Source organism: Dromaius novaehollandiae, chromosome 13, assembly GCF_036370855.1.
Source record: "Dromaius novaehollandiae isolate bDroNov1 chromosome 13, bDroNov1.hap1, whole genome shotgun sequence".
NCBI lineage: Eukaryota > Metazoa > Chordata > Aves > Casuariiformes > Dromaiidae > Dromaius > Dromaius novaehollandiae.
The window spans coordinates 14,323,058-14,338,261 of NC_088110.1; the positions used below are offsets into that span (position 1 = coordinate 14,323,058).

A 15,204-nucleotide genomic window follows, 5' to 3' on the forward strand; every position below is an offset into this window, starting at 1 on the left:
GGCGGCCCCCGGCAGGGAGGTGCGCCGGCACTGCCGCAGGCGCGGCCGCCCCCCGCGGGTCGCGGCAGGTGGCAGGGCGGCCGCAGCGCCACCGCACGGCTCGCCGCCCCCTGCGCCGCGCCGCCGCCCTCCCGGCCAGCGGGGGGCTCCGCTCGGCGGCTGCTGCCAGGCGCGGCCCGGGGGTGCTCCGGCACCGCAGGGCGCTGGCTCGCGCGGCGCCCGCCGCAGGGCAGGGCGGAGCGGCACCGCCCGCGTCCACGCCGCCCCGCGGGTCGCTGCGCGGGCGCGGCGGCGGGGGAGGAGGGGGCCCGGCCGCGATCTCACCTGCCTGCGCCAGCCGCGGCCGCACGGCCAGCCCCGCGCGGCGCTCTCCGGAAACGGCGGCTCCTGCGCCGGGCGCCGGGGGAGGGGCGGCGGCGGGGGCGGGCAGCGCCGCGAGTGACAGCGGGAAGGGGACGGCGCGAGAGGGCGGGTGGCGGCGGGGCCGCGCTCGCGGAAGGGGAAGGCCGGGAGCGGGCGGCGGCGGCGGCGGGGCTTCCCCGGGGCCGGGCCGGGCTGGGGGCGGCCCCGCGGCGCGGCTTTGTGTGCCGGCGGCGAGGCGGGACGAGGGGCCGCGTCGGCCCCGGGCGGGCGGCACAAAGGGGCCGCGCGGGGCGGCGCAGCTGTGCGCGCGGGCGGGGCCGGGAGGCGCGGGCGGGGCCGAGGCGCTTGTGCCGCCCGGGCGCGTTTTCGTGCTGTTGTTTCACGGCGAGGTGCGGCGCCCGCCCGCCGAGCGGGGAGGGCTCTTTTCTTGGCGGTGGAGCTGCCCAGTGGCACCTGCGAGGTGCTGTATTTCTCCTCCGTTTGAAGCGGCTAGCTAAAGAAACCGCATGGGAACCGGCATCACTGCCAGGGGGGCTTGTTTCTCAATCAGATAAAACGCGTGAAGAGTTTTCTCGGTTTGAATTCTTGGGAGATAATTACCATGGTGCTACCAGCTCTAGAAATGGCTCAGAAAAATGCCTGGTGTGTGTTGTCATCGCTGTGTGAATTTAGCCAAGTTTAGTGTTATTTCTCAGCAGATTTTATAAATACAGAAAAGTTTGCTGTGCAACATAATGTATTTCCAAATCCCATGTCCAAAGAAATAACCTTCTGTTAATCCCACCTTTCACAGCAGAAAGCGACTATTTTCTGTTTCAAAGGCTTATTTAAAATCTTGCACCTGAAAGGGAACAGGCTTTTAGTACTACACAGATATAGTTGGTATAAGTCAGAAGATAAGGTAGTAGTAAGGGAGTAGTTAAAAAGTTGTTGGAATATATACGAGCAAGTTTTGTCTGCAGGCCTAAACATCTGATCATCTGGTTGTAATGCTTGAAAAAAACCCAACCCACACACTTGGATATGATACTAATAAAGTGAAAATAACAGTAATTTCCATCAGTTTCAGTGCTGCTAATCAGAGGACTCTGTGGGAAGAAGTGAAATTGTCAATTTATTGGACACCTTCTAGCCACAAGCTAGAAATAGTTCTCGAGTAGTGTCTGTGGGGAGCTGCCTCGAAGCAATCTGCGGCTTTGTTTCCTTCTCCGTAGCAGATGGTTGCTGACAGACGGGGCTTCTCGGCGGCGGATTGCCGCTGAACTGCTCTGATGCTTCTACGTGTGCTAAGCAGCTCTCTTGCTAGCAAATTCAGGCTTCGAATTAAGAGGTACCTGGGAAATACCTGGAAAGCAAGCAGGGAGCAGAAGGTTGTAATATTGTTGGCTCCTTCAACAGGAGGGGGCACCATGGAGTACCCGTTGTGTGGGGTGGGGGGCTTGCTTTTTTTTTTTTTTTGGTAATGGTTCTTTAAACTAAGTGGTAGATAAACATTGGTGATGAAAGCTGTTACGGGGTATGACAAAGTTTTTGATTGGAAGGAAGTATAGGTATGAAGTGCAAATAACTAAGTGAAAAGGAAGTAAGAATGAGCTGAAGAAGATAAAGAGGAAGAAGTAGCAGGGTGGATTTCCCCTGCGCAGAATCTGCACAGGCCAGATGCTGAACTTGCACCTTAAAAGTAAGTCAAGGAAAGACACAAAATACCTTCTCTCTCTATATATATATATTTTTTTTTTTTTAACAGAGAGCGAGAGCTTAATACACATATAAATACAACATGCATACATTCTCAGGTATACGCGTATTTTCTATCTGGGGGAAGCAGAGTGGCCAGTCTGGAAGCTTTTAGCTGCAAGCAGCTCCCAGGAGTTGATCTGTTGTTCTTGTGCTGAGGTTGTGCCATGTGGCCAGCGCAGAGCAGTGTTGGTGCAGGGCTGTTGTAGGAAGAAGCGAGTTACTGAGGCAGGAGTTACCGAGGCAAACGTGAATGCGCACACATAAGTCTTGCCTCATGTCCAGTCCAGGCCTGTCCAAAACAAAATGCTGGAATCCCTGGTGAGCTATTGACTTTTCCCACCTACAGTCTATTCTGGGAATTTTCCCTCACTTCTGCTCTCCAAGCCTGTAGTTCTTGGTCACGTGAAGATTTTGATACGGTGCTCACAGGATCATGACAATGTCATGCCCCAATATACAGTTGGGAAATTCTACAGCTGATGGCTATCCAGAAGTGCTTTTTCTAAATAGTGCTATAGATGCAACTTCACCGTTAGATGCAACAAGTTACGCTGGTAAAATTCACAGGAGTCTTCAGGGTAGACAGCTATAGCAGTACAGCTATGGCAGTCAGAGGTCAGACGTCTCCTATGTAGGTTGACATAGCTACACCGGCCAAAATTTGTTCTGCAGATCTAGACTTCCCGTTAATACAAGGCACAAATGTTCTTTTCTGTTAGCAGGAACACGATGCTGGAGGATATGGTAAACCAGTTCTTCATTCTCGTTAGCTATCATTTATCTTTCAGTAATAGATGTCTGGTAAAAATTTCTAGCTTCACTGTCATAAAATAATAAAAATAATTAAGAAGACAGAAGAACTAATGAGAGGGTCATTATGAATGGGAGGAAGCATTTCTGCATGAAAAACAACACAATTTATTCTGTTTCCTTGGATATTGGATATCGGCTAGATTTGTAAGTACCCAAGCAGCAGATAAATGTTTTAAACTGTTTGCTTTTTTTGGTTTGCTTTTTGTCTTTTGCAACATCAAGACCTAAATCAGCTTATCTAAGAACTGAGTTAGGACTGATTTGGCATGTAAAGTTATGCATGTTGAAATATTTGCAAGATTGGAGTTCTGATGATCATATGAGGTGCCAAAATCTGCTTCACGTTTTATTACCCTTGCGATTTAACTGTATTCAGTGGCTCTGCCTCAGAGTCTGGTTCTGTCAACACTAACAGTTGTGTTACAAACAATTTTTAAAATAAACATATTTTTTACTTTGACTTTCAGGATTTATTTACATATTATTATGATTTTTTTACAGTGCTGTATAACAACTTTTATCAAGTCGTCATATCTGCAGATCAGACATTGGATTTGAAAATTATTATAGATGAGGTTTATAGATTAGGACTATAAAGGCACAGGAGACTGATGATAATCCTAGTTTTAAAGTTAATGTTTCTTAAGCAGATGGTGGGAATTTAAGACAGACTGAGAAATAAGTAGAAAGTTCACACTTTTTTAAATACAGCTAGGGTATGAAAACATTCAATTCAATAGAATTCCATAATAACTAATGCAGAATAAAGAGCAACCTCCTCAAGACTAGAAAATATATAGTGTAGATAGCCATCGTGACATTGTTCATTAAAATTATTCTCTTCAATGCTTACAATGCTATATTTATTCTGAATATTCCAAATTTTGTTTTTGTGAACTCAGAATGTTTTGAAAGATGGAAGTATGATTAACTGTTTAATAGAGTCCTGTGTAAATCTGCATACAATAGATGTATTCAATTATATTTATGATTTTCCTATCAATGTTACATATATGTGAGATGCGCTTTCCACAACCTCCATTGAGCAGGAAGGGAAGGAAATCAGTGCACTGCTTGAACAAAAAACATAACAATGTTGTTTAGAGAGAGAGGAAGCCAGCTTTGAAATGTATTATGATTGCAACTTGATATCACAGGCTGTAAGCGGAAGAAATCATTAGCTTAGAGAAAAAGGCAGTATTGGCACAATAGCCATGTGCAAATGTTAATACGGATATGCGTATCGGCAAGGTGTGGGATAAGATTAGGAGGATGAATGTTAGTAATAAAATTCCTCAAGAGTGGCTTGTCTTGTTAAAGGAAAAAGCTAATTTACAAGCGATTGTTGTTTCTCTTAATCTGATAGAGATATGTTTAGGAAAAGGAAATGTGAGGAAAACCACAGTAATTTTGGAAAATAGACTTGATCACTAATGTTCTATTGTATCAACAGTGATTTTCCCTTTGTGGTTACTAATTACTATAAATGTTGTAGTGACAGTGCGCTGAAGTACGGGAAGAACGGCAGTAGCGCTCCATTAATATTTGGACTGTATATTTGCAGTGGGGGGATGAGCAGTAGTGAAAATGCAGTTTTAGATCCAGATAGGTTGTACAGCTTGCAGTGTATGTCACAGTTTTAGTGGCTGATGGTCTCACTGGCTCTTGGTGTCTGTGAATGTATGACGATGCAGGCATACACGTAGGCAAATAAGACTTCTAAAAATACATTTCACAAATCATCCATTCCAGCTGTCAGGGTGAGAACAGCCCTTTTGTCCTGCAGCCCTGGACAACTGAAATCCTATTTCAGACAAGTGAAATGTAGTTATTTGCTGCCTGACAGGAAAGCTGCTGACCTATGCTTTATACGGCTCCGTACATTGACCAACCATTGTGTCCAACCTGAGGCTTAAAATGAGAATTGGCCTTTTGCCCGGTTTCTTTGTAAACGCTACCAAATGGCAGAAAAAAACGCACGATTACAGCCCCTAGCCTGCTGCCTGGAAAAATTCTCCCCTGTTACCTCCACAGAGCAAGGCCCCCTTTGGAAAGAGTGAACATGACCGACTGTATATGGCCGCTTAAAAATAAAAACAGGAAATCAGCTTTTCTTGTCAGACAAATCAAAGACCCAGGTCACCTTAAAAAATCGTAGGCTGCAAGCCAACGATACTGGCCGTAGGGAAAATTTTTTACGCACGCACACATGCACACACTTCCCTCTCTTCCTGTCTATTTATCTGTCTGTCTGTCTGTCTATCTGTCTATCCATCTATCTTTAATTCTACATGGATCAGTCGAATTTTGATGGAAGTGAAGGGAGGCCACTGACTTCAGCTGAGGTTGGACATGTCCTCTGACCTTCTAGTTTATATATTTAGACTCCTCTTACTGATCTCCTCTTCTGCAGGCCTGATGTCATCACCATTATTATAAGCAGAACTTGTCGCTTGATTGACAGCAAATAGCCTTTCCAAAAAGTAGCCAACAAGTAAGAATGTTTTGTAAGAGTGACATATGATCATGACTGCCTGCAGTCCATTTTTGTTAACAGGCAGTGGAAGAATTTCAGATATTTTTAAGGTCAGTGTCCCCAGTCCAGAGATGAAGGGGAAGATGTGTTTGTTTTCAGACTGCTGTTTTGCTTAGAAAACTGCCTTCCAGTCATGCTGAAATGGAGGGCTAAGCTCTGAAATAAATTCTGCCTCTGACGCAGCCAGCTAGAGGGGCACAGGAATGGAATAATCCCAATCACATGCACAAAATGGCCATTGGCATTCATATTTTTGTTTCAGGAAGTTCAACTACTTAAATATATGTATAATTTTTTTGAATGTCTGATGATTCAGATGTCTGGGATCTCATTTTGCTTGTTTTCTTGAAAACTTTCACAAAAAGGAATCAGCTTGCAAAACCACAAAAATGTACTTCCCAACCAGCTGTGGTAAAACAGTTTGCATGGCCATCTAAATACAGGAGAAGTTTTTATATTTTGCATAAATTTATTCTGTTGAGTAACAAATGATTATGCATTCATTATTTTTTTAGCCATCAGCAGCTGGCTTAGAATTGTGCAAAGGATGCAGCAAATATGGAAGTATTTAGAGAATATTTGCAAGGTACAAAGTAGAACTGTTGTTGGCACTGTTTTGTAGTACTAGGTCTTAGAGGACTCTCCTAAAATATATATGCTTTAAGTATGTGAATGAGGATTAGATTGCTATATTTTCTACTTAGAAATGAATGTAGCATTTCAGTATATTCCATTGGAAGGTGGTGAATAGGAGTAAAATGTGATTCTCTATAATTGACCCAACTTCCTATTAGAGTATTTAGGGTTCCTAAAATAATAGGGTGTAAACATTACTTAAGAGGGAATGAAATAAAATTTAGAATGAATTCTGGAGCAACATTGATAATCAGGTATAGAAAAATATTATCACTTCTCCTAAATGTTTTAAATGGAAAGGTTAAGTGGTAAATCATGTTTTGTTTGTTTGGCCTTGTATAACATTGCAATAAGGCCATATGTATGTATCAGATACCAGAATTTGGCTTTCTTAGTAAATATGTTATACTGGATATATAATTCTTATTTAATAGTCTATACTAAGCTTGTTAACATATGAATGGTGTATCTTAGAGGAATTATTCTAAATTACATTGGTATACATAACGTTTTTATATTTTTTTATAAATATATATAAAAATGTTTAAAGTGTTCTGGAAAGAAGCCTTAGTAGTAGTTTTAAAGAATTTCCATGTGGTAGTTCCTGCAGCACAGGGGACTGAAAGCTATTGCTTAGTTTCTGTTAGAGCACCGTAGCAAAGGCAGCTTCATTTGAACTACCTTAGTGGTACTGTTATTACCTATATACCTATATACCTATATTTGCCTATACAGATCATATAGTATTGTGGAAAAATACCAAATAAGCAGTAATTTTGTAATGGAGAACATGGATTTATGAGAGTAGCTTGAACAGGAGGATAACAGAGAAACTCGTAAGCCAGTATCTCATTGCTGAATCTTTGCTAAATTGCTTTATAACATACAGAAAAGTGCAGTGGATAGAAACTATGTTCTGATACAGGCATGATATATGAATGAACTAGCTTCCTCTTTATTAATTACAGAAATACCCAAAGGCCCTGACTGGGATTGAGATTTAAGTAATCCACTTACATAAAGGCACTTCTTAGGAACAACTAAATATAAGACAATCTAAGCTTTCTTCATAAATGACTGTTGATTATACCCCTCATGAAGAACCTCTTTTGGGTGTCCCATCCAGCCCAGTCCGAGTCTGCTGGTGACGTCATGAAATGTGAGATGCCTATGAGTTATTCTTTGGCCACGATGTGGCTTTGGCCACCTGTCTGTCCTATGCTTGAGAAGATATTCATGATGTTAGCAGAGAAGAGCGGGGTTTATCTACTAAAGACTTGGCAACCCAGTTTTGTCTGCTCTCCAAGGGACCAGTGCAGTTAGCAATGCTTGATTGGCTGAGTACTATTTTCCTCTGGCTCTAGCAGGAGAGTCAAAAAAAGTGACAGGAAAGCTGACCTCAGTGGCCAGTTTCAGGTTGATATGTTTAGTCAGCTTCTAGTGCTTTCATACCTCCCCTGTAACTGCAGCCAAGAGTGTATTTGGTTTGCTTTCATAGAGGTCCACTACCAGAGCTTGGTTCTCCTTGATAGATGTGACATCAGGTTTGAGGAGCTCATTCCACTCATCACAAAGATATGCTGCCCAGCTCTTTTTTTTTTTTTTTTAACTTTTCTTTCTTTTTTTTAATTTATTTCGCCAAGAGGGTACACAGCTGGCCCAGAAATTCCTTCTTTGGATATTCGTTTGCTTGAAGTTTAACAGCTATCTGAAGTTGCCTCTCCTGGAATAGTTTTGGATCCTTCACCGCTTTCCAGATGCTGGCATCTAAGGTAGGCAGAGGACCTTTTTGTCTGAGAGGGCTAAAGGTGTTCTCTGCCTCCCCGTCTCCATTACTATGTCTTCATTTCAACAGGCACATGCAAACCTCCCTACCGTGGTTTGGCTCCAGAGGTCCTGATTCGCCCGTCATTAGTATATGTGGAATTTGATAGTTGAGGTTCCCAGCTCTTTTTCCTGGCACGTAATCAATTGTAGTATTGTAAAAGCAGGTATAGAAAGCTACCAAGTCTGTATCAAACTTTCAGATCACATTTCTTGCTGGTGTAAGAGGCAGGAAACAAAACATCAGGCCCACAAGAGCTGCACACAGGCACATTTGTGACTCTTGTGTAAGCTGTCCCGTCTGCCAGCATGAGGGACCGTGAGTCAACAGCCCTGTGGTAGCAACTGACACCTGAGGTGTGAGAGGAAAAAAGGTTTTCAGCTTTCTGTGTCATGATGCCACATAGCATCAAACCAACTGTTAATAAAAGATAAGGGAGTAGTAAAACAATATGTAGGCCATATATATGCTATACATCAGTTCTTTTCTAATGTTGGATTTTATATCTGTTACATTTCTTTTGGAGTTCCAAGAATGAGAGTGGGGAACTGATACTATATAGATCTTTTAAAGTTAAAATTTGATATTAGAGTCAACTGTCAAAACACCGTATACATCTCAAGGACCTTTGTAATTCCAAAAGTTGGAAGATGAGAAGACAATAAATAACAGGATACAGAGTATACTTCTTTTTCATTTTTAATGGGAGAACATTTCAGACGTGGTGATGTAGTTGATAGACATTTATTTTAGTAGAAAAGAATAAGGAAAAGAAAGAGATTGAAATGCATATTCTTATAAGGAATGAAAAGACTAATTAGTAAGGGAACCTACTGTGAATTTATCACAATAAATTAGCTTGTTTTTAGTGTACTATAAGCGAAGTAAATACGTGCTGCCTCAATATGAAGTAAAAGTAATACAAAACAATAAGGTTGTCTTTTTTGATATTTCACTGATGTTAGCTGTAATCCATCTCAAAGGCAACCTTAAGACATGTCAAGAAACACATAAATACACATATAGGTACACACATGGATTTTTCTGTCTTTATTTGTTGCCACAGATACTCTGAGAGATAAATGAATGATATGCTGTTATAATGATGTACCTGATATGATATAAGTACACAGAGTTGACTTGTCGTATTTATCTTAGTTTTTCACCATACCAAGGGTGGCTACAAATAGAAGATGGTAAGTAAACCACAATAGCAGAGCCTTATAAATAGCTTTATTAAAAAAAATAAAATAAGTAAAATAATAAATAATAAAAATAAAAAATAGGGCCTTATAAATAGCAGCAACATCCAGAGTTGGGGAAACAATGCAGATCTAAATATTTGTTCTTCTGTACAACCTTAGAGGCAATTCTGTCCTGTCATAGAGAGTGTACTAGATAATAATCATAAAGTAATGAAAAACTTTTGTTCTTGTGCTCTTAGATTCAAAAGTATAACGTGTACCTCTAGCCCTGAATCTGCTGAATATTGCTTCTAGAGAACAAATGATCTGTATAGTTGTTGGGGAATATGATTTGCTATTTCCTGGAATAACTGCCTACAAACACGTGAACTTGACCCCTGTGCCAACTAACAAACTCTTGGCTATGTACAGAGGGTGACCTCAGTAACGCTTCCAGAAAAGTAGGATTTAGGGACTAGACATATTTGTCCCTGACAGGAGTTGTTTTCCTCCTTGTATGGAACAAATAACATATTGACAGACTTAAGAGTTGCTAATTTTGGCCTTCTGATTGCAAGTCTCATGCAATTGGATGTTTTGCTTAACCTCAAAATTCTAGGAATAGTCATTTTCTAAGAAAATATCAATTGAACTCATAATACTTTTGGTCTCTCCCCCAAGGTTTTTGAGCATGTAGCAGAATGTTTTTGAGTATGGCAGAATAGCACAATGCATAATAAGAATGAAGTTCAGTCCCTTTTTGTGCATGTAATTGTTTTTCTGGAAATATGTAAACAGAAGTCTCTGCAAAGCACACTTCTCCAGTTGTAAAATGGTATACATCTAATTTTGGGATTCTCGGGCCTAAACATAGTAGCAAGAACAAAAGATATCTAAAGCCTATTGTCCTCAGTCATTCTTTTAATTAGTGATTTTAAAAATCATGGTGCTGATCTTGCAATGAGATCCATTTACACATAGGTCTCATTGAAGGCCCAGGACCTGAAATTATGTAACACACTCTGTTGCTGAGCAATTAATATGGTTCCATGATGTGCTTAATTCTACTCCCATTTTTACATTAAGTGAATTCGGCATTTGTTTTAAGGTCTACAATTTATGAATTAAGAATTGTTTTTGTAAATATCAAACTTCTGATTCCACAGGAATTTGAAAACCTCAAAATGCAAAGGGCTGGAGAGTTTTAGCCCTGTAAAATTTTATGGTAGCATGAAGGATGAGATACAAAGCAGTACCTGCAATTTAACAGCCTGTAATTATTTGCATTATAATCATTTGTGCATTCTGTATGATCATATTCTTTTAAATTCAAGGACTGTAATATAGAATTGTACACACAAGCAAAAAAAATACAGGCAGGTGTTTCAAAAATAATCTGGAGAAAGGACAACATCAGCATGCAAATCCGTTTAGCAAAGATCCAGTTAACAGAATCGGGATTTAAAAGAGATATGGGCAAAAGAATTAGGCTCTTCTGATATGCACACAGGAAAAATGTCAGCTTGATGAGTAGACATCTAAAACAAAATCTAAATTACCAGAGCTCCTTGAACTCAAATGAGCTGCAAGATGGGCTAATTTCTTACAGTATTAGTAAGTCATTTTAAACAATATTTTGATAAGGCATCCTTGTCATGATTTCGCTGATGCAAATTCATTAAATTGCAAGGATAATAAACCTTGAGAAACCAAGTTTATAAATGAGTATCAAAGGGATTGTTTGGTTTTTTTTTAAGAACCGGATATTTGTTTGGCATGTTGCTGAACAATCATTTATCTTTGCTGACTGTCTGTTTTACATTACTAGAATATGTGCTGCTGTACACCAAATGGCATTGTCCAGTTGGGTTTTATTTTTAGGCTGCTTTGTAGCAGAAGCAGGCTGGCACATCACTGCTTACTCCAGTGGTGCATGTTACACTCCCATCAGGAGCCCCACTGAGAGGCGAGGAAGGAAACTAGTAGCAGGAATGATAGCAGTGAAAAGCACAAGTCTCAAAACTCTGCTTTAGTGGGTCAGCTGCCAAGAATTACTACATGTGATTGGTACTTTAAAGCTGCCTTTGCTTCCCATTAGGGACTCTCCTGACAATCTGGAAATCATGCACAGGCAATTTGCTAGAGCTTTGAATTAACATGCATGTAACCAAAATAGCCTAACTTAGTCACCTTCAATTTGATATTGCAGAAGTCCTAACCCTCAGACATATATGCCATGCAGTGGATTAATTATTAACATATAAAGTAGTAAATATATTTTAAAGAATATATTCTGAGAATTTGCTTCTGCTCCTTTTTAGGAGAGCAGCAATCTTACTGTTAGACCCCAGAATAAGCAACAAGAATAAATACTGAGAGTTGCTGTTGTGTAGCTAGTGGAATCTGTATGATTGGAGGCCCCCATTATGCAGTCTTTTTGATCCAGCATAAATCTCTGCTGCTTTTGAAAGAGACAGTCCTACCATTCCATCTGCCTTAGACTTTGCTGCTCCCTGTGTTGTGCGTGCAGTAATGTTCTTGATGCTATGTGCTAAGGAGATGAGGGAACTAATTCAGCCTGAATAACAATCTTCTGTGGCCATGGAAACATGTATCATCTTTATGAAATAGGTTCTATATTACCTTCTGGAAAAGAGAACTATTTTTGCATGGACACTAAACTGGAGTCCAAGTCCAGTCTGATGCTCTGTAGTGTCATCTGCAGCTTGAAAATACATATTACACGAGTCCTGATTTTATTGTCATTGAAGTCATTGGCATCTAAAATTTTCAGTTGTGTTTCTACATTAATGTTCATTGCACAATTGCCAGGACTAGGAAATTTTAGCCTCAAGTCATAATGTACATCTGAAGTGATTTTGTACTATTTGAATAAGTGTTCTTGACAAGCATTAAAGGTCTGATTTTTATAGTAGTGGACATTACTGAATACTCAAAGTTCTTTGCTCATTTTTCAAAGGAATACCCTTGCTTTCAGTTGTATTTGATACAACATAATGGAAAATTTTTAATTAATTTCCTGCCTTGTAAAAATCCATTGCCTATAGAGGAATTGTACCCAAAGTGAATGTATTCCTATGCTACAGAAGCAGATGTAAATCTGGCAGCCAGTACTTATTTTATATAACTAAAAATTATAGTCTTTGTTAGAATTAAGCTATTTTAGAGATGCTGTGACTTGGCAGCTTTAACATAACAATAGCTGACTGAAGAGGAGATTTTCTTCTGTGCTAATAAAAGCGGTACAGTGTCACAATTTGTAAATTCAGGAAAACATATCTTCTAAAAATAACTCTTTAAACAACTATACAGGTCTTTTGAGTGTAGGATTCTACTATTGGGTTTGGTACCCACAATCATATAAATAGTAGTACTTTTGCTCCCTTCAATACAATATATAGTTTAGCTACATATGCATCTTTAGGGGATAAAAGAGACCCAAATGTGACAAAAAAAGGAAATTGCTGTCATCGTACAGAGTCTGAGTCAAGCTTTAGGCATAGGGCTTTTTAAATGACAAATGCTCACTGAAATAATATCATGTCTTCATACTCCAGAGCACCATTAATGTGAGGTTTCAGGACTCTAAGAAGTGTTAGTTAACTAGTTACCATTCCTGTAAAGTGTTAGTATTACAGTCATTTTGTGGGTTGATAACTGAAGCATGGAAAGATTAAGTTCTTCAGAAAAGATGAGATTGGGGTTCTCTTCTATATGTGTTCTCTTCTATGTGTTCCATACTATGTATTTATAAACTGCTTACACGATGGTCGTCTCCATAGATCTTCCATCAAGTTAGCCCGTAAGGAAAAGGAAGAATAGTGGGAGAGATTGTGAACAACTTCAGTAACACCCAAAGCAGGATGTTACTGCAGCCTGAAGCCTTGTGCTGGACACCTGAGAGCCCAAACGCGGCTCTGAAGCCACCCACTGGTCTAAGGGATTTGAAGGAGTTGGAAGGAACAGTGGGAATGTTGACTGCTCTTGTAGGAAGGTAAATGTTTGTATCAGTTAAGTATATTTTTTCAGAACTTTTACTAACCACTATAACTAGGCTACGTAATGTGCAAATTAGAAAGCCACTGGTAGGCTTATAGGCATGTATCTCTGAACAGGTTTGCTGAAATCTATTTTGTGACTTCAGTATAATTAAATAATATGATCACTTCAGAATGTGACTCACTACAGAAATTCCATGCAGTGTAGAAATTGCCCAGCTACTATACATCTAGCCTAATGCCTTGTTTCCATCAGAAGCCATCAGCAGATGATTTGAAGGAAGGTATAGAAGGGGCCAGGCCCATAGATACTGAATAATCCACTGTCCGTATTAGATATCAGCCTGATCTTAAATATGTTTTGTATGTTAAACCCTGAAGCATGGCATTTCATATGCTTCCCATACTTTTTTTTGCTATAAGTAATTGCTATTTTGAGTATTGCTGATGATCATTCAACCACTGAATCTCTTTTTGAATCTTGTGACAGTGATGTCTCAATGATTTCCCTTAACAATGAGTTTCATCATATAATTGTATGTTATTTTATTATTATTGAATTTCAGACAAAATTTACTCTTGTTTTTCTGCTACAAGACAGTGAGAAGAGAAGATCAAAGTCTACCTTTTTTGTCATAGTCATATTTTTATGCATTTTTATCACAGGCCTTTCAGGCCTGTTTCATTTTACGGTAAAAGCCAAACATCTTTTTAATTTGCCTTTTCCCTGGCCAGGTCATTCTTCTCCCCCATCTGTTAATTCCATCTTTCTCTGCAGCATCCCTTTTGAGGTCTTTGCAGCCCATATTGTTACACTTTCTTCCAGATGAAGCTATCAGTATTGATTTCTCTATCATTCTCCAGCTTTTTCATTATTACTTTTCTTGTGCATCCCAACAGTTTGTTTGGTTTTGGTGACCACAGATAAACATGGCACCAATCCCTTTTCTAGGCTGATACAATTTTTTAAGAATGCTATGAATCATATAAATAACTTATTTTGCCTTCAAAAGCACGGCAGTTTGTAGTCATCAAAAGTGAGGTTTGTTTGCCATCAGTTTGCTGATCTGATTTTATTTAATTAGGTCTTTTGAAGTTCTTTGTAGTCCTCTCTAACTGTAATATAAATAACCTGTCACCTACAGATTTTGCTGCTTGCTTTTCAGATCTTTGCTTTCTTTCTAGATCAGTAATAAATATATTAAATTACAGAGAACTGTTTTTTAACCTAGTAAAAAATCTTGAGGCACATTGCTGCTAGCCTCTTGCCAAAATGAAAAGAAGCATTTAATCCCATTCTCAACCAATTTTTGATCTGTCACAATACTTTTCCTCTCCAATGGAAAATAAATTTCTCCACAATTATACTAAAATAATAGAGGATTAGGTAGGATCTGCAGTGCTGCCAAGAGAAGTTCTTGTCTAGTTTCTGTTGCAGCTTTTTGTGTGGGACCTCATGAAAATTTCTGGTAGTGGTTAAACAAATAAGGTCAAACAGTTCCTCTTTAGTCACTACTTTTTCTTTCAAGAAATTCTAAAAGATTAGTAAGATATGTTCCTCCATGGAAGAATCGGTTCTGGTTAAGCCAACATTCTGCCATTAATACTATTCCAAACATCAGTTTTCTCACTCTGTTTGTAATAACTGTTTTAACCACATTGCTAGGTGAAAGACAAAACCTGCTGGTTTCTAATTTCCCTTATCACCATACTATTTATACTGCATTTGCCATTCTCCAAATTGGAAATTGCATTTTTTTCCAAGTACAATTTGTGTTCCTAGGATGTCTATGTTTGGCCCAAATGATTATTTCTTAGATGGAAAAACATGTTTTAATAAATTGTATTTTCAAACTTTTGAAAGTTGAGCTTTACATCTATGAAAAATTGGAATTTGGTGCTTTGGAAACATCTTTATTATTTTAAGGGTGCGATTTCTCAAAAGTATTGATAATTACAGAACCCTCAGTGAAACTAGTGAATTTCCCATTATCTTCAGTGATTAAAGAGATGAGCCACCACTAATGGCATTCAAAAGCCTATACTTAAGTTTAATCATCAGAACAGGCGATGTTCAAATAGTTTCTC

The 15,204-nt window shown here is 39.7% G+C and overlaps 1 protein-coding gene across 6 annotated transcripts in view; it reads right to left on the reverse strand.

Annotated features, from left to right (window-relative positions):
* The window catches only part of GARRE1 (granule associated Rac and RHOG effector 1), a 61,825-nt gene extending 61,228 nt beyond the window's left edge, over nt 1–597 (reverse strand). For 5 of the 6 annotated variants that reach the window (XM_064519678.1, XM_064519683.1, XM_064519681.1 and 2 more), the window contains exon 1: nt 325–597. The gene's annotated coding sequence lies outside the window, so the exon portion shown is untranslated. The remainder of the gene's footprint in view (nt 1–324) is intronic. The other variant, XM_064519685.1, reaches the window with a different exon arrangement.
* Between the last annotated feature and the right edge of the window lie 14,607 nt (nt 598–15,204).